Source organism: Glycine soja, chromosome 6 (genome assembly GCF_004193775.1).
Source record: "Glycine soja cultivar W05 chromosome 6, ASM419377v2, whole genome shotgun sequence".
Lineage (NCBI taxonomy): Eukaryota > Viridiplantae > Streptophyta > Magnoliopsida > Fabales > Fabaceae > Glycine > Glycine soja.
In genome coordinates, this window is record NC_041007.1 from 42159616 (window position 1) to 42179966 (window position 20351).

Sequence of the window (20351 nt, forward strand, 5' to 3'; positions counted from 1 at the left end):
GTATAAGGCACAAATTATGCTCTTTTTCACTGAACACACAAATTTCTCATTATTGTTTGTATGCTTTGGAATGTTCCAAATATTATCAATAAGACAATTGAATTTGTCATTGACAGCTTCCCTACCGGGGTAGTGAAACTCGTTTGTAAGTACAGGCAATTCCTGATTGCCAAACTTCATTTTTTGTTTTATATTTTGATATGAGACCTTACAAGGCTTCATCTTGTTGTATCCCTACAAAATGAGAAAGAATATTAGCAGCAACATTCTTAACTCCTTTTATATGTTCGAAATTTATTTTTATTCCGCTGTGATAAACATACTCTTGGAATAAAAGCCATCTTTTATGAGACTTTTTGTTAGTATTTATTTGTTGGCTACCATAGGCCACTATTGCTTCGCAGTCGGTTCTTATGGTAATTTCGCTTTTATTAATCAAGAAGAGTTTAAATCCTTCTAAAGCATTTATTATGGCGTTTACTTCGTAATTTGTAGAAGTTAAGTATACCTATGGTTTTGTGTGGTACTTTCATGAAACATATCTACAGATTTCTTCATCATGATTTTTTTTGTATTTATTTTTCTTTTTCTTTAGGATGGCTCCCCATCCTTATTCATAACCATCACATTCTATGACCAAATAGTCAGAATATAGTGATATAGATAGATGTGGCAAGTTATTAACCATTTCTTTTATTTTTTGGACTAATTTTATATCCTCTGTGTTGAATTTTCTTTGTCCAGTCAAAGATGTTTTATTGTAAAGAGGAGCTGTGTATTTTCCTAGGACTTTAATAAAGTTTCTTGCATAATTAAGTAGGCCTAGAAAAGCTCTCAAGGTTTTTATGTCTTCCATTTTATCTGGGAAACTAAGAATTTTTTGTGAGATATGAGGCTGAAGCCTTATTTTCCCGTTTCCTATTTCTGTTCCTAGGAAATAAATGTGAGTCTTGCAAATCTCCATTTTTGACTTTGAGATAATTAAGCCAAAATTTTCAAATAGATGAAGAATTTGTTTAAGATGTAAATAATGTTCTTCTTTGGTTTTTGAAAAGACCAGTACATCATCTATGTATGTACAAGTAAATTCTTTGTAATTTCCAAAAATATTATCCATTTTTATTTAAAAAATTTGTGGTGCATTTTTCTATCCGAAAGGCATTACTTTCCATTCAAATAATCCTTTTGAACAAGAAAAAGCAGTCCATTTTATTGAATCAGGATGCATCTTAACTTGGTGAAATTCTTATTTCAAATCAAATTTTGAAAACCATTTTGCTTTTTGTATCCTATTTATCAACACATCTTTAGACGAAATAGTGTATCCATCTATGTGAGTATTATTATTAAGCCTTTTGTAGTTATAAACCATTCTAGTTTTTTTTCTCTTTTTTTGTTCTGAATGTTTATTAACAATAAAAGCGGGGCTTCTATGGGGACTAGTGCTAGGTACTATAACTTTTAGGTCCAAGAGGGATTTAATGTGGCTTTTACATTCCTTTTGTTCAAAGTTCCCATACTGAATATCTTTAGCTTTAATTATCAGATCTGGGTTTATAATTTCTAATTTTCATATAACAGGGTCTTTTCCCAATATTTTGTAGGGTCTTCTCCTATTATACTTGTTTTATTTAATCCGTCTATAATTTGTTGTATATTATCGAAAGTTATAATTTTGTTGATTTTGACTGAATTATAATTAGATTCTGCTATAGATAATTCATATTGTAGTTCAGTTTCTGTTTTTATATTGTCTAGAATGTTTTCATGGTAAGAGTCGTGGGGTGTTTCTGAGGTGCTTATCCTACCATAATTTTGTGATTCTTTTATTTTGCAACTACCAGTTGTCTTACAAGGACATTGGTTGCTATCATTAGTATTAGTGGGAGCATCACCACGCTTTGATTGCAACTCTGATGTGAGTTTGTCTATTATGGGTGACATTTGTGAGTTTCTAGAGATTAATAAGTAATCTTTTGTAATGGTGACTGATTTTTTTTATCATGTATGATAAAGTCAAGCTCTAAAATCATTTTTTCTTTGGCTGGTTGTAAATCTACAACATCTGCTTTATTTAAAAGATTTTGTTGCCAAAGATATCACAATTTGTGGATAATTGGATAGCGAAATTTCTGGTTTCTGTATCATTAGTTATTATGTCTCCAGACATTGTTCTGGTTTTAGTTATTATATTACTTTTGAAATAATTATGCTAGGGCACAATGATAACTGCTAAATATGAGGTATTTTGATAATAAAAATATATTGAAAATATCTTTAAAAATAATTATTTAGCCGTTATTTTAGGATTAAATGATATGAATTGATAAAATTCTTATCTATGGCTTAAAGATGATTAGTTAGCAGTTATTTTGGGCTTAAATGATATGAATTGATAAATTTCTAATCTTTGGCTTAAAGATAATTAGTTAGCAATTATTCCTGGCTTAAATGATATGAATTAATAAATTTCTTATCTATGGCTTAAAGATAATTAGTTAGCAGTTATTCTTGGCTTAAATGACATGAATTGATAATTTTCTTATCTCTAGCTTAAAGATATTTCGGTTATTTTCTTATCTATGACTTGTAGATATGAAAAGAAAAGATTAAAAGATCCAACAGATATCAAAAAGATAAACAAGGAAGATTTTTTGCATCAAGCTCAAGTCCACTCCAACAGCTATAGATAGAGAGTCAGGCCAAGGGGGAAGACACACTGAGTCTTAGAGCATTCTCACTCCTACCAAAAGCCAGAGAACTTTTACTCTCTTTTCTCATCTTTCACTCATATTATTTTCTTATACCCCTCATTGTAAAGCCCTCAATGGCCATGGCTAATCCCCTAGTTAGGGCCTGGCAGGCCTAAAAAGCCAACGATGTATAGTGTACTTCAAATTTATCAATGCAAAGAGGATTACTCCCAGGTTTTTTTGTTCTATTTTCTTCTCTGTTTCATCTTGCATTTTCGTCTTTAATTTCTTTTGGGGATTAGTTTCTCGGGAAAGGGTAACCTTTAACAAGATTTAAAGAAAAGATGCATGCATCGGTTTTAGGGGTTAGTTGCTCGAAAGAGGGTAACTTCTAACAGAACAAGTAAGTGAAGAAATCATAAGGTCTTCATTGCTAGGCATAGAATGATGACCTATTGCCCATGCTAAATTGCCCATGCATTTAGCAAACATCTAGAACTTAGTCTTCATGCATTTTATTTATCGAGCCTTTGCAAAGGCATTTGGGAGATATGTAAACAAAATAGGTTTGTCATCGTGAGGCATTAGGGGCAAGTAAATGGATAGATGTGGGTAGAACAAGTCCAATTACATTGATAAAGAAAAATCATAATTTCATACATCTTAGGCAGATTAGGCATGTCAGGTCTTAACATTCGCATCTCATAGAATTCTTTCCCTAAATACTTGTTTTTAATTCTTTCTCTAATTAATTATTTTTTTAATTCTCTTATTTCTATTACTACTCCTACTCCTTTCTCTAATATTTTTCTTAAAAATTGAAAGCTATCCCAACACAAGTGCAACACAAAATGTGGATTCGACACTTGGACTTCCAAGGTTTTACTACTTGGACAATTGGTACACTTGCCAATCTGTTAACAAGTTTTTGGCGTCATTGTCGGGGATTTTGTCTTCGCATTTGGTTGTCATACCTTATCAGTTTGTAAGCATTATTTTTTTTTTATTATTTTTTTTTTTCAATTTTTCTTTATTTCTTCTTCTATTTTTTCTTTCTTTCTTGCATAATTTGCATGGGTAGTGCTATTTTTTGTGTATGCGAGGTAGAACTGCAATTGGAGACATTGTCCCTATTAACTTGGAGATTGAAGCTACTTGTCGGTGTAATAACACTGCAAGAAGAAGAAGGGAACAAGAAGCACACGGAAGCAGTCATATCTTACCTCTTCCTTCTCCAGCTCATATTCAAATGGACGAGGAGCCAACACGAGGAGTAACACTAGAGGACTTCTCTAGTACAACTACCCCACAGTTCTTCACAAGCATCGCAAGGCCGGAGGTTCAAGCGGCCAACATTTCTTACCCTCACTTTCTAATCCAGCTGATCCAAGGGAACCTCTTCCATGGTCTTCCAAATGAGGATCCCTATGCTCATTTGGCCACATACATTGACATTTGCAACACGGTAAAGATAACAGAAGTGCCTGAAGACGCCATCCGCCTTAACTTATTTTGTTTTTCCTTGGCCGGTGAGGCAAAAAGGCAGCTACACTTACTCAAGGGTAACAGCTTGAGGACATGGAAAGAAGTCGTTGAAAAGTTCCTAAAGAAATACTTCCCAGAGTCAAAGACCGCTGAAGGGAAAATGGAGATCTCCTCTTCCTACACAGACGGAGACTGGGTAGGAAGAGGGGCCTTGGAAGCCGACGCTGAAGCTCTGGTGCGTGTGCGGCGAGGCCCAGGAAAGGTGATTGATGGGTCGACGGGGTTCCAACAATTCTTCTTCACATAGGCCAAGTTGATCACAGGGCTGAGTGACTCAAAGATCAAGGTATCAGAAACCACCCCCTGAATGTCACACAGCGCTGTAATCAACGCTGGGAACCCGAGCCTCGAGGTGCTGGACTGGGCAATCTGACTGATCTGTTGTGAAATAAAGCTGCCCACATCCATATCCATGCGGCTCACCAAACCGTAGATCAAGCGGACCCTGTCAAGATTAACATCAGATGTGTGAGAAGTGGGCGCAAGATCATAATAAGAAAGGACACTCCATGTCTGAGCGAGTGTCGTCATGTCCTTCCTCAGCAGCTTCCAGGGGAGTCCATCAGCATTAAGGACTAAATGCCCCCCTGGTATCAGGATCGGGGTGAGTGCTGAGGTATCTGGTGTAAGCTGGGTACTCCTCCCCGTCCTCCAATATAACCGGGGTGTCGAGGAAGTCGTTAATGGTGTCAGCATCAAAACGAACGACCTGTCCTCGCAACCTGCAGAATCTGGGACTGTGGTCCTCTGGATCATAAAGGTTCGAATAGAACTCTTTCACCAGAGCCACGTCGATCCGCTTCTCCGGTAGGTGAGTCAGCACCTGGTCCCATCTGCGCCGCCTGAGTTCCTGGAGGAACTCGTCAAACATCCCGGGCCCAAGTTCAACATTCCTCTTCGGAAGGATGTTCCGGAGTTGAATGTTGTCTTGGTACCTGTGCCAAGCAATCTCAGATGTGAAGCGGGAAGTGTCCCAGTTGGACGTTTCCCCTGGTGTAGGTACGGCACGGCGCTTGCAAGAAGCCATCTGAAAAAAAAAACAAAAACCACAAAAAGTAGCAGAACAAATTGCAGTTAGTAATTAGTGGGAGTGCAAAAAGTAAACAAATTAGGGGTGCAAGTAGTAAAGAAGGGGGTGCAGAAAGTAGAAGGAGGGGGTGAAGTTAAGAAGAATGGGGGTGCAAAAAGCAAAAGAAGGGGGTGAAGAGAGAGATGGGGGTGTAAAGAGCAAAGCACGAGGCTAATGGGCCCTGAGGCCCAGCCCCGCACTTGGCGCGCCTGTCAGCTGAAGGAGGCACGCGCTTAGCGCCTCTGAAACGCGCTTAGCGCGTTCACTGATATTCAAGGGGCGCTTAGCGCGGGCTGCCGGCTAAGCGCATGCTTCGCTTCCTGCTGTTATTTTCTGTGGCTTAGCGCGCTCCTATTTTCGTGATCCATATTTCCTGTTCCCGCTAAGCCTCTGTGCGGGGCTTAGCGTGATGGTACCTGCAAGGAATTCTAGCAGCAGTCCAAATTCAATACTTACCCTGATCTTGAGAACAGCGTGAAAAATCACAAGGAGCAGTGTAGGTAAGAAGAGAATGCAGAGAGAAGAAGTGTAGCAAGTGAAAGCGTAGGGAAAAGAAACGAAAATGCAGGTCTGCAATTAAAAAGCCCTCTGGAGGCAACTGAGGGGTTGGGGGGTTTCGAAAACTCCCCAGAATTAATTATACTTGCGCTTCGCGCGCCTGTGGCCGCTAAGTGCACCAAGGGAAATGCCCCTTGGTTGCCCCTCAGATTAAAATTCAAAATTCAAAAATCCTACCTGGGCGCTTAGCGCGAGGTCGCGCGCTAAGCGCGTGTCTTCGTGCAGCCCACTTGACTTCTGCTATTGGCACCCCTTCTTTTGCTGACTTCACCTGTTGGGCTTTTGCTTTTCGTACCCCTGTTTGCTGTTTGCACCTGTTGGGTTTTTTTTTTTTTTTTTTTTTTTTTTTTTTTTTTTTACAGAAATAAAACACTACATTTTTACACTAAATGTTGGGTTGCCTCCTAACCAGCACTTAGTTTATTGTCCTTAGCTAGACAGTAGGCCCTCTCAAGGATCATTTAAATAGATAATGGTCGTCAATCGCTCTAATTGTCCTCCGTTATACGACTTTAAGCGCTGGCCATTGACGATCCATTTCTTCTCGAAGCTCCCTTCTCTAGGGTCCACCAATTCTACTGCTCCATGAGGTCTAACTTCTTTTATGATAAACGGCCCTGACCACTTGGACTTCAGCTTACCTGGGAACAGCCTTAGTCTTGAGTTAAAGAGCAATACCTGCTGTCCCGGCTGGAATTCTCTCCTCTATAGCTTCTTATCGTGATATGCCTTCGTTTTTTCCTTGTAAATTCTGGACGATTCATAGGCATTCAGTCTCATCTCTTCTAACTCCTGAAGCTGCAATTTCCTTTTTTCCCCGCATGCATTATTGTCAAAGTTAAGCAATCGGAGAACCCAATATGCTTTGTGCTCCAGCTCCACTGGTAAATGGCATGACTTCCCATACACTAGCTGAAATGGTGATAACCGATGGGGGTCTTGAATGCTGTCTTATAGGCCCAGAGAGTATCGTCGAGCTTCAAGGCCCAATCCTTTCTGGATGATGCAACTGTCTTCTCCAAGATTCGCTTGAGCTCCCTGTTAGAGATTTCTGCTTGGCCATTCGTCTGAGGATGATAAGGTGTGGACACCTTATGTCGGACATTATAGTGCTCCAGGACTTTCTTCAACTGGTTGTTGCAGAAATGTGTTCCCCCATCACTGATCAAGGCTCGTGGGACTCCGAAGCGGGAGAAAATGTTCTTCTTTAGAAACTTGATTACGACCCTGGCATCGTCCTTCGGTGTAGCTATAGCCTCCACCCACTTGGAGACATAGTCAATTGCTACCAAGATGTAAATATTCCCATATGACGAAGGCAAGGGTCCCATGAAGTATATGCCCCCAACAATCAAAGATTTCCACTTCCATGATGTTCTGTAAGGGCATCTCATTTCTCCGCGATATCCCCCCTGTTCTCTGGCATCTATCACAACAACGCACAAACTCGTAAGCATCTTTAAAAAGAGAGGGCCAGAAAAAACCTGATTGTAACACTTTTGCTGCTGTTCTGTCCCCGCTATGATGTCCGCCGTATGATGAACTGTGACAGTGCCAAAGAATGCTTCGTGCTTCTTCCTTTGTGACACATCTTCTCAATACATTATCTGCCCCTGCTTTGAACAAATGAGGGTCATCCCACACATAGAAGCGTGCATCGTGTAGAAATTTCTTCCTCTGATTCCAAGTGTACTCCTCTGGAATGACTCCCGTGGCTTTGTAGTTTGCCATATCTGCAAACCAAGGTCTGGTGGTAACCTGCAAAAGAAACTCATCAGGAAATTCATCTCTTACCTCTGGCTCTTCCTTGGTGACTTCTTAATTCTTTAACCGAGATAAGTGATCGGCTACCACATTCTCGGATCCTCTCTTATCCTTGATGACGATTTCAAATTCTTGCAATAAGAGGACCCATCTAATCAACCTTGGCTTCGAGTCTGTTTTGGCGAGCAGGTGCTTGATGGAAGCATGATCTGTGAAAATGGTGACCTTCGATCCTATCAAATATGATCTGAACTTCTCCAAGGCAAAGACAACAGCTAGCATTTCCTTTTCCGTGGTGGCATAATTCAACTGTGCTTCATTCAGGACCCTGCTAGCATAATAAATAGCATGAAATACCTTATCGTGTCTCTGTCCGAGGACTGCTCCTATGGCATAATCACTGGCATCGCACATCAGCTCAAAGTCTTTACTCCAGTCGGGTGCAATCATCACAGGTGCAGTAGTGAGCTTGTCCTTCAGTGTCTGAAATGCTGCTAAACATTCTTCGTCAAACTTGAAGGCCACATCTTTGTTCAGCAGGTTGCTTAGGGGTCTGGCAATCCTCGAGAAATCCTTGATGAATCTCCTGTAGAATCCTGCATGCCTTAAGAAACTTCTGACTCCTTTAACATTCAATGGTGGTGGCAACTTCTCTATGACATCTATCTTTGCCCGGTCAACTTCAATCCCTCTAGCTGAGATCTTGTGGCCCTGGACTATGCCCTCTCGGACCATGAAATGACACTTCTCCCAGTTCAGTACTAGATTAGTCTCTACGCACCTCTGAAGTACCATCTCTAGGTTCCTCAAACAACTGTCAAATGAGGATTCGAAAACCGGGAAGTCATCCATGAACACCTCGATGCTTTTCTCCACCATGTCTGAAAAAATGGCCAGCATGCACCTCTGAAATGTGGCTGGTGCATTACATAACCCGAATGGCATCCTTCTGTAAGCAAAGACGCCAAAAGGGCATGTGAAGGCCGTCTTCTCCTGGTCTCTAGGGTCCACCGCAATCTGATTATATCCCGAGTATCCATCCAAGAAACAATAATACGCCTGCCCTGCGAGTCTCTCCAGCATCTGATCCATGAACGGTAGAGGGAAGTTGTCCTTTCGGGTGGCCTCATTCAGCTTGGGATAGTCGATGCACATTCGCCAACCGGTGACAGTTCTTGTTGGTATCAAGTCATTCTTCTCATTCCGCACCACTGTCATTTCACCTTTCTTGGGAACCACCTGTACTGGGCTTACCCAAGCGCTGTCAGAGATGGGATATATGAGTCCTGCCTCCAAGAGCTTGAGTACCTCCTTTCTGACCTCTTCCTTCATTGTCGGATTTAGCCATCTCTGGGGTTGCCGGATTGGCTTGTAATCCTCTTCCATCATTATTCTGTGCATGCAATAAGCAGGGCTGATTCCCTTGAGATCCGATATATGCCATCCAATAGCTTCCCTGTGTTTCTTGAGGATATGTACTAACCTGTTTTCCTCTTCTATCGTGAGTGCATTACTGATTACTACAGGCTTGTCTTCCTCCAAGAACACATACTTTAGGTGATCTGGCAATATCTTCAACTCTACCTTCTTCTTCTCGGACGGAACTTTCTCTTCTAGCGTCTCAAACTTGGCTTCTCCCTCCGGAATACTGTCTTGTCGATCCAAGTCTTCCAAGCAAGCCTTTAGATCTTCCTCCTCTTCACTGGTTAGATAGTCCAAAGCATTTATCATTGCTTTCTCCAGTGAAGACTGTGGTGTCTCAAGAATACTGACGTCTTCTTTATCAATCTCTTCTACTCTGAAACACTTCCAACCTTCCTGTGGATATTTCATTGCTTTGAAGAGGTCGAAGGTGATCTTCTGGTTGTTAATACTCAGCTCTAAGTTCCCATTCCCCATATCCACCACATAGTTGGCAGTCAGCATGAATGGTCTGCTTAAGATGAGGGGAATGTCTGTGTCTTCTTCGATATCCATTATGACAAAGTCCACCGGGAAAGTAAAGTGGCGTACCTTGACTAGGACATCTTCTACCACCCCGTACGGTCGTGTAATCGAGCGGTCTGCTAGCTGAAGCGTCATCTTGGTAGGATCTATCTTCAGATTCCCAATTCTTTTACACATTGACAAGGGCATCAGATTGATGCTTGCTCCTAAGTCAATGAGGGCCTTGTTCACCGTCTCCTTCCCTATGGTGCATGGGATGGTAACACTTCTGTGGTCCTTAAACTTCTTGGGTAGCTTCCTCTGTATTATAGCGCTGCAGTTACCCCCTACCACAATGTTCTCATTGTCAATGTACTTCCCCTTCTTGGTGAGGATGTCCTTCATAAATTTGGAGTAGTGGGGCATATGCTATAAGGCTTCCTCGAATGGCATAGTGATCTCCAGCCCTTTGAATATTTCCAAGAAACGCTTGAAGTAGCGTTCCTTGTTCTTCTTGGTGGGCACCACAGGATATGGGAGATCTTGTGGTAGGGCTGGTGGTTCTTCTTTCCTGGCTTCCCGCGCTTTCTGGCTCTTGGTTGTAGGTGGTGATGCCACCTTCTCTTCTTCTTCTGTCCTTTCCTCCTGTGTCTTTGTCCTATCTTCCTCTGTCCGGTCTTCTTCTTCAACCTTACCTTCCTCCTGTGCTTTCCTCTGCCCTCGAGTCAGCACGACCTTGCATTCTTCCTTTGGATTCTTCTCTGTGTTAGCCTCGAAAGTTCTAGTGGGCCGTTCAGCTTTGTCTTGTGCCAATTGGCCCATTTGAACTTCCAGATTCCGAATGGCTGCATCCGTGCTCTTCTGATGGGACCGTGTTTCCTGGATGAATTGCAACAAGAGTTCTTCTATATTGGTAGGCTTTTCTTGCTGATTGGGGCCCTGGCTGGGATGCTGATATGGCGGTTGGTATGGTTGTTGATTCCTTTGCTCTTTGTACTGGTTTCCCTGATTCCTCCACCCTGAACCTTGCGTGAAGTTTCTTCCTTGATTGAATCCTGGTGGCCCATGATTGAATCCTACTCCCCCTTGGTGGAATCCAGACGAGTTCCCCTGGTTGTAGCCCTGGAATCCACGATTTGGTATGCCCATATAGTTTACTTCTCGAGAAGTATCCTGTTGGCCTATACACTGTCCAGGCTCATGGGTTCCTCCGCATGTGGGGCATCCTTCTACCTGCAAAACAGAAGAGTGGGAAGAACTTACCGCTTGTAACTGTTGAGGTAATTTGCTGAGGGTTTCGGTAAGGGCTTCAATCTGCCTTGTCAACAGCTTGTTTTGTGCCAATGTCGCGTCTTGCGTGCCAAGTTCCAAAAAGGATTCTTTTTGTAGGCACATAGCTTCGATCACGAAGGATTGCTTGATCACTGGCCGCCATGTTCTCGATGAGCTCCATCGCTTCCTCTGGAGTCTTCAATTTGATTTTTCCCCCTACGGACGCGTCTAGTAGCTGTTTCGAGTGAGGTCGCAAGCCATCGATGAATATATTCAGTTGTACCGGCTCGCTGTATCCGTGTGTCGGTGTTTTTCGTAACAGCCCGTGAAAACGGTCTAGTGCTTCGCTGAGGGACTCATCCGGGAATTGATGGAAAGAGGAAATCTCCATTTTCTCTTCGGCGGTCTTCGACTCTGGGAAGTACTTCTTTAAAAACTTTTCCACTACTTCTTCCCAGGTTCTTAAGCTGTTGCCTTTGAAAGAGTGCAACCATCGTTTTGCCTCTCCTGCTAGAGAAAAAGAGAAGAGGTTAAGGCGTACCGCATCTTCTGGGACTCCAGCGATTTTTACAGTGTTGCATATTTCGATGTACGAGGCAAGGTGAACATATGGATCTTCGCTTGGAAGACCATGGAAGAGATTCCCTTGGATTAACTGAATAAGGGAATGCGGGTAGGAGATATTTGCGGCTTGCACCTCCGGTCTTGCAATGCTTGTGAAGAACTGAGGAGTGGCGGTGTTGGAGAAGTCCTCTAGGGTGACTCTTCGTGCCGGTTCCCCGTCCATTTCAGCGTGATGTGGAGAAAGAGGAGGTGTTGTGTAATTGCTTCCTTCGGTGTCTTGTTCCCTTCTTCTTCTTGCAGCGTTGTTACGCTGACAAGTGGCTTCAATTTCCAAGTTGATAGGGACAACGTCTTCAGATGCAGTCCTAAGTCGCATAAAAACAAAAAGGCACTACCCGTGCAATTATAGAAGAAAGAAAGAAAGAATAGAAGTAAAGAGAAAATACTGATAGAATAAGCCAAGAAAAGAAGAGTTGGGCTTACAAACTGATATAGTATGGTAATTAAGTGCGAAAATAAAATCCTCGGCAACGGCGCCAAAAACTTGTTGAGACTTTGACAAGTGCACCAAATCGTTACAAGTAGTAAACCTCGGAAGTCCGAGTATCGTGTCCACAGGGATTTTATTGCACTTATTAAATACTTCTCAATTTGCAAGTGAGAGTAAAGTAGTAAAAACAGGAATAAAAGTAGGAATGGAGTGCTATTACTAAATCAAAGAGTTTTAAAAGAAAGACAATTAATAAAGATGCCAAGACCAGACAAACCCAATTGGCCTACGATGCATGTAAATATGATATTCATTACCAATGCACTGGTATTAGTTCTACCCACATCTGTTAATTACTTGCCCCTGATGCCTCACGTTGGCAAGCCTATTTTAACCACCTATCTCCCAAATGCCTTTGCGAAGATTCAATAATTAAAATGCATTAAGATTAAGTGCTAGATGTTGCTTAAATGCATGGGCAGTGGGTTATCATTCTATGCCTAGCAATGCTAACCCAAGGATTCTTTTCTTAAGATGTTCTATTAGGTGTTACCCTTTCCCAAGCGTATAACCCCTAAAACTGATGCATGCATTGAATCTTAAATATTTATTGGGGATTACCCTCTCCCGAGCGAATAAAACCCAAAAAGAAATCTAAGAATGAATGCAAGAATACAAGAAAAGAAATAGAACAGAAAAACCTGGAATAAATTCCTTTGCATTGATAACTCTTGAAGCTCATTGTACATCGTTGGCTTTTTAGGCCTGCCAGGCCCTAGCTAGGGGATTAGCCACTCATGGCCATTGAGGGCTTACAACTGGGGATGAAAGGAAGAATGAGGCTAATAAAACAAAGAATATAGAGAGAGGGAAGAAAGCTCAGGCTTGAAGTACTGAGAGTAGTGCTCTGAGACGAGGTGAAGTTTCCTTGGGACTGCCTCTCTATTTATAGTTGCTGAAGTGGGCTTATGGGCCTTCGTAATCGCGCTCAGCGCCACACCTAGCGCTTAGCGCGTTCAGATTGCGCGCTGGGCGCGCTATGCACGCTGGGCCTGTGCTTCTGTTGGATCGCGCGCTGGGCGCCTAGCTGGGCTTAGCGCGCGTAACGGTTTCTGCTCCTTCGTGCTTAACGCCACGCTTAGCGCCTGCAGTTAGTTGCTCGCTTAGCGCATGATGCGCGCTTAGCGCCACTGTTGAGCTGGGCCTGCTTCAGAATTCTTTCTTTTTCTTCCTTTTTGTTGCCACTTTTGCTTAATGTACCCTCATTTTTCGTATCTACAACCAGAAATTAAATTTAATTAATTTTTTCAACTTTTAAATACAAATAACTGCTAAATAATTAATTTTAAGCCAAAATTTGACTATTTAACTCCTATAAATTCACAATTATTTAGCAGTTATCAATAACTAAACTTTGCGATTTCCTTATTTGCTATTTGTTATGTTGTGATTTTTTTGTTATGCTGCGATTTTCAAGTCAAATATGCATGAGTACAGGTTCGTCGTGTGTTGGTTTTTTGTTTAGTTTACGATTTTTATCTACTTGGTGTATATATACTTCACGATTCCTTATTTGTTATTTTTTTTGTTGTGATTTTTTTATTATGCTGCGATTTTGAAGTAAAAACTACATGAGTACAGGTTCGTTGTGTCTTGGTTTGTTTAGTTTACAGTTTTTATCTACTTTTTATTCTGATTCCCTTACTTGAAACAAAACCCTTTGCCTACATTTTTTTTTGCTTTCCAAAACGCGTATGATTATACATTTGTGTTGTAGTAGTGGCTCACTAGGTGTTTCATGGCATCCCCATGTTGTTTGCAAAGTGTTTTGCCTCTCTATGTTGTTTGGATTTATATCTACTTGGTGTATATATACATTTGTTTTTATGTACTTGGTCTATATATACATTTGGTGATAAACGCCTATTTTATTTGTGTGTTCTCTTTGCAACACAGGCTGAGACTTTTTGTTATTCCCCACTATGTGCTTCAAACAGTGTACGTCCAAAGTTTGAGGTAAAGTGTTCTGATTCCCTTACTTGAAACAGAACCCTTTGCCTACATTATTGTTTTTTTTCCTTTCCAATCCGTCTATGATCATACATTTGTGCCGTAGTAGTGGCCCACTAGGTGTTTCATGGCCTCTGCTATGTTGTTTGCAAAGTGTTATGACTGTCTATGTTGTTTGCAACACAGACTGCGACCTTTTGTTATTCTCCATTGTCTGCTTCAGATACTGTATGTCCATAGTGTATTGTATTTTATAAATTATTCTTTCGTATTTATAAAGAAAATATTGTGCTTTATTTGTAGCGATGTTTCGCAAGGAAAACCTTATCTTTGAATTGCATACCAAGAAAAGAACTTGGAAGATAGTAGTATGAATCATTGATTTGTGGCACGTTAGCAAGTACAATTGTCGACAAGCAATTGAGATGGTGTTGATGGACCAAACGGTGATTTTGTTGTTATTCGATATACTGTAATTGAGACATTCGTTTCAGTGCTTTGATACATTCATGAGTTTCATTCCTGACTCTTGCAGGGTGCAAAGATTGGTGTCACTCTATGGAAAAAACTGTTTGTTGAATTTGAGGAAAAGTTACATTGTGGTTCTGCATATTTGATTCAAAACATTAAAGTTGTTGACAATCATTCTGAATACAAAGTAAGTACGATTTCATTTTTGGTTTACTTGGTCAAAACTACTTCTATGAAAGAGGCTGAACATTCTGAGATTCCTCCTAATGTCCATGTTATTACTCAATTTGTTGATATTATTGTTGAGGTAGCATTGCATGATACTTTAGTTGGTATGTGCATTAGTCAATTTCAGGCATGGACAATATAATAATTTGTCAAGAATACTTATATTTGTGTTTTGTCTTAGTTTTTAAATAGATGTTGTTGGTGTTGTGGTCGATGTCATTGAGCGTAAAATAGTTAATCCTACATATAGAGTTACAGTCAAGTTAAGAGAAAACATGTATTGTTGATGCCATTATTTTTTAAGGCTTGTTTAGATATGTACCATTAGAAGTAGTCTTCTTTTGTAATATTTTTAATTTAATGTTTAACTGTATATGTTTTGTTCTGTTATAGTGATGATGAGATGATCATGATCGTGTGGGAGGAATATGCTCTTCAGCTTGATGATGCTATCGAGAAAAATCATTTTGTTAGGAAGTCATTGGTGGTTATGTTAACACTTGCCAATATCAAAGATCCTAAAGGTCATTCTAATGGACTTTTCTATTCCTTTCATATTTGCTTCAATTTATTATATGAATGCATTTTACATGTAACTATAATATTATTTGCAGAAGTTGTATGTCAACACTAATATAGCAGAAATCCAAGAATTTCACAATAGGTACAATGCATGTTTTTTTGGAACACTCAAATTTGACCTTCACCTTTTGTTGCATTCTCATAATAAAACCCTAATTTGTTCATGTTGATGAATGCATATTAGATGTAGGTATGTCATTCTATGTTGGCAGAGTATCAGATGAAGGAAGTGTTTCTCAATCACAATATAGCTAATATTCCCAACGAAGCTCAGTCGAAAATTTCTTGCATAATGCTCAAATGGTTAAGTTAGGTGAAATAAGCATACTAAGACATGTAACAAGCTTAACTTTCAAATTATTGACCCTGTTGTTTGAATAATTGTTATCAAGATTAACAATTCATTCATTTCTATTTTGCATGTACTGATTTAGGATTGTTACTGTTTGACCATTGGTATGGTGGATGAAGTCATCATTGATACACTGTGTAGTTATGATAGTTGTCCCTATTGTACTATGACATTTGATCCATTGAAAATTGGTGCCAGTTGTCATTCGTGCCAGAACCAAGTTACTCACACTATTCCAAGGTAACTTATATGTCTCCCCAAATTTCCAACAAAGTCAATTCCAATGAGTTATTATGTATATTATTTCAGTGTTTACTAAAAGGGATATTGTGGTGTTAGGTATAAGTTAGTTCTGAAAATGGAACAGAATGGGGAGAAGACTAAATTCCATTTCTGGGATGCAACATGTATCAAAAACTTTGGCAAAACGGCCGATCAATATTGCCAAGAGTTGATTGCAGTATGTTTTCTGAATTAGAATCATCCATGTATGTTATCTATATTCATATTGCATTTAATTTGTTTATTCATTCATAGAGTGGTGATAAGATCAAGGTTTTCCCTCCCTGTGTTGATGAATTATTGTGAAAGACTTGGGCTATTAGGTTCAAGTACCATGCATGATGCTCAAAAAGGCCTACAATGTGTTGCTGAACCATGGTACCAATATTTGAGAGACAATGTCTTCAGTGCTGGAGATGAGATATGTTTCTACTTCAGGCCTAATAAAAAAGTATGGGAGCAGGTAATCAGAAAATAGTTGGCTTGGGATGACAATGACTCCAATTGAAGATGACATTTCAATAGCTTATTTTAGAATTGTTTGTTGGTGAAATTATTATGTGTCTATGCTAAAGTACATCTATGTTGTAATTCAATAACCTAACATTATCGGACAATGTTTCCTTTTGGTATTTACGACTATCTGAACAATGTTACAGAACTATATGGTTATTTACTATTTGTTGAAATATATAACTTTCGTTTTGATATATTCATATATTGGTATATAGTATTAATTTGTGCAATCCAAAAGAACACTGAACCTAATCAATAGTTATTACATATATCAACGCTATCCAAAACATTTTAAATCTAATACATAAGAAGATTTTGCTACAAACAGTGTTTATAAAACTTTGTATTTTGAAATCAACAAGTTTATCAATAATACCTTTTTAACACAATAAGACTAATAAATTGAAAAACGCACCAAAGATTTCAACCAAACACAAATTCAATAAAATATAACAAATATACTATATACTACATTTTGTGAAAGCTGTCAACACAAATAATGAAGAGTAGGTACCAAATTATTGTAGCGTTGATAGAAGTCTCGGCCTAAACCACACAAATGTCTAATCATAGACTTGGTGGGAAACAAAAAAAACACGAGGGGATGCACAAGTCACCTTTCTTCCTTTTCTTTACTAGCTTCTCACGACTATCAATAGTGAACAATATCAAAATCTTCACCCAACTTCTACAACATCAATTCTCATTCAATAGCAGGTAAAAGCCGGATGATGATAAATGATGGATGAAATGGGAAGCCAAAAAGAAAGATTTCCACAACATCACAACTTACCTCCAACATGAACAACAAAAGATATATCTTCTACTCCTAACTCTGAAGGAAAGTTTCTATATTTATACAATTTATTATATGGCATACTTAATATTCTAACAGTTATTCATGTACCATTATTTGTCCTGAAACAATATTATGTGACTACTATTCGCACATTGCTAGATATACGGAAGTAATACTACATGTTGCAGGATTATATATATGTTGCACCTAAATTATTATTTTTAAAGAATCACAAAATATTGCAAAATACTTTGACAACTGAAAGTTCAAATGGAAAATTCTATCCAACAAAGGAAAAATAGAAAACACATTTTACAAAAAAGAAGACAAGGTTCTGACACTCCAAATCAACATTTAGCTAATGGTAACAATGACTACAAACCTCCAATTGATGTGTACATATTCTAATAAATACTAATTCAAATATAAACATTATTATTGTAGAAAAATGTAAGCGTATTTCAACATGTCACCCACACTTTATTGATGACAGTCCTACACTACATACACAGTGCACACCTTTGGCAAACATCACTTCATCTTCAAATTAGTGCCAACAACATTATACTAGGGAATTTCAAATTCGACCAAAGCATACTATCAATGTACGTACCATCAATGCTTCTTCCATCCAGACGAATCTATTGTACAAGTTTTGGAAAGAAAATATAACTTCATCAAAACTCAAATGGCCATTAACTTCTACAAAACATACATATCAACATATACATTCTGGGAGATATACAATACACAAATCAATACTAATATCTCACATCCTAGATGATAGTGATGACAAAAACAATACAAACTAGACAGACATTGATACAAGTAATATGTGGTTATTGTTATTACATCTAAAATGACTAAATTTGTGTGGATTATAATTACATCATGTCAAATTGATCACCATGTATATTTAACTTCCTACTTATCTGACTTACTTAATTGGTTACACAAGACCGCCTTTTAAATTACACAAATTTGTGTCATGTAAAATATTCATTTGACAACCCAACACCATTAGAGGGTGATGCTGATTCTGATCATCATAGAAATCATCATACACCATATGATTATCAAAATACCGGTATTGAGCTTCAAATTTCAACTTACATTTTGTTGTCTTTTGGTTTCTTTTGCACGTGGGGGGAATCTAAACTTCCAAATGAATGTGTAGGTGCAACTTACAATGATATTGGAGATCCAGTTTGGCAATGCAAGCACTGTAATGTTATGATGTAGTATGATGAAAGGATTAACAAAGACAAACAGTCCAAAAACCCAAGGTTTGCATTATGTTGTGGTGATGGAAAACTACAAATTCCTCTACTACAAGATCCTCCACAACCATTGAGACAACTACTGTTTGACACAAACAATACAAAAGCTAAGAACTTCTAGCAGCACATTCGTTCATATAATCTAATATTTACATTCACATCACCTGGTGCCAAAGTTGACACAACCTATAATACTAGAAGAGGTCCTTCTACATTTCACATACATGGTCAAGGGCATCATCTTATTGGAAGCCTCCTACCTATGGCTGATAACTCACCCAAATTTACATAGCTATATATTTATGCTATTGACAACGAAGTTAAGAACAGGCTTGCCCAAAACCCATAAGTTTTTAACATTCGACAAATTGCATGTTACATTACAGTTTTTAAAAAATCTTTTTAATAATGTATACTATCAACACTTTGTTATGCACCTTCAACAATATTCAGGAACAAAGATATTCTTGATGAAAACATTATCATTGGAATCAAGAATATGCTAGATAAGCACAATCGATATGCATAGAAGTTTAGAATGGCAAGGGACAAACTACAATCTTAAACTATTTGTGACCTAAAACTAAAACTCATTAGTGATAGACAATCAGATGGAAAATTATATAACTTGCCAAATTATTTTGAAGTTGCTGTTTTGATTGTTGGTGATGAGCATACAAACAACAAAAGAGATATCATCATTGAAAAGCAAACAGGAAGACTCAAAAGAATAAATGAACTACATCCTGCATATTTGCCTTTGCAATATCCCCTTTTGTATCCAAAAGGTGAAGATGGCTATAGACCATTTGTTCTACTTGGATCTTCTCAAATTTCATGGAAAACTAAGAAACAACATACAGTATCTCGCTCCTCTACTAAGGTGGAGTATCGATCCATGACAACTGTAACAAGAGAGTTGAAATGGTTAAAAGATCTTCTCCACAGTCTTGGTATCTATCATTCTCAGCTTATGCGACTTCATTGTGACAGTCAAGCAACGCTTCATATTGTCAAGAACCCGGTTTTTCATGAGTGCATCAAGCACATCTAAGTGAATTGTCACTTCATTCACGACAAATATCTCACTGGCAATATTTCACCTACTTAGGTTCCTAAACATGCACAATTAACTGATATTTTTACTATGGCTCTTGGTCCCACTCAGTTCACCTCTCTACTGTGCAAGTTGGGAATATGTAATTTACATGCTCCAACTTGAGGGGGGTAATGATATCATGATGAGATAATAGAATCTATGTGGAATTATGTGCAATTTTTAAATTATCCCTATTATTAACTTGTAATAATGTAAATCAATTTGTTTTTAGTCTAGACGTAATCTTAGGAGTTTTATTTGGAGAATCAATCTGTATAGCTCAATCTTAGGAGATTTTGCTGTAACTCTCTTGTATATATTTATGCCTTAACAAAACATGAAATGCAGAACAAAATTGTTCCGTTATACTTTATTCTCTCATGGATGGCTACATAGTTGTCTACCTTGAGGCACACCGACATAGAATATTATGATCTTTCTAGCGATTTGTTATTGTAAGGTTGTATAATGTACCAATCACGTTTTGTTTAAGTCATTTTACTCATGACAATAAATATAGAAGTTAAAAAAAATGATTCCTCAATCAATCAATGAAATAATCAGAACATAAAATCTAGGATAAAGATTTCAGACCATATCTTTGTTTTCTGTTTTCAGGTTTTATATACTTCAAAAAATAGAATCTGTTTCAGAATTTGATCGAAACAGCCATTGTCCTGTCCTCTGTCATTTGATGGCTTGACTAGTCTCAAGGATTTTGATTCATGAGAAAACAATACGTCAAAAATTGACATTACCCAACATTATTTATCGCAATGTTTTGAAAACTAGATTGAAGATTGAACAGGCAATGATTTTGAAAAATATTTTGATACATGGTATTACAATAA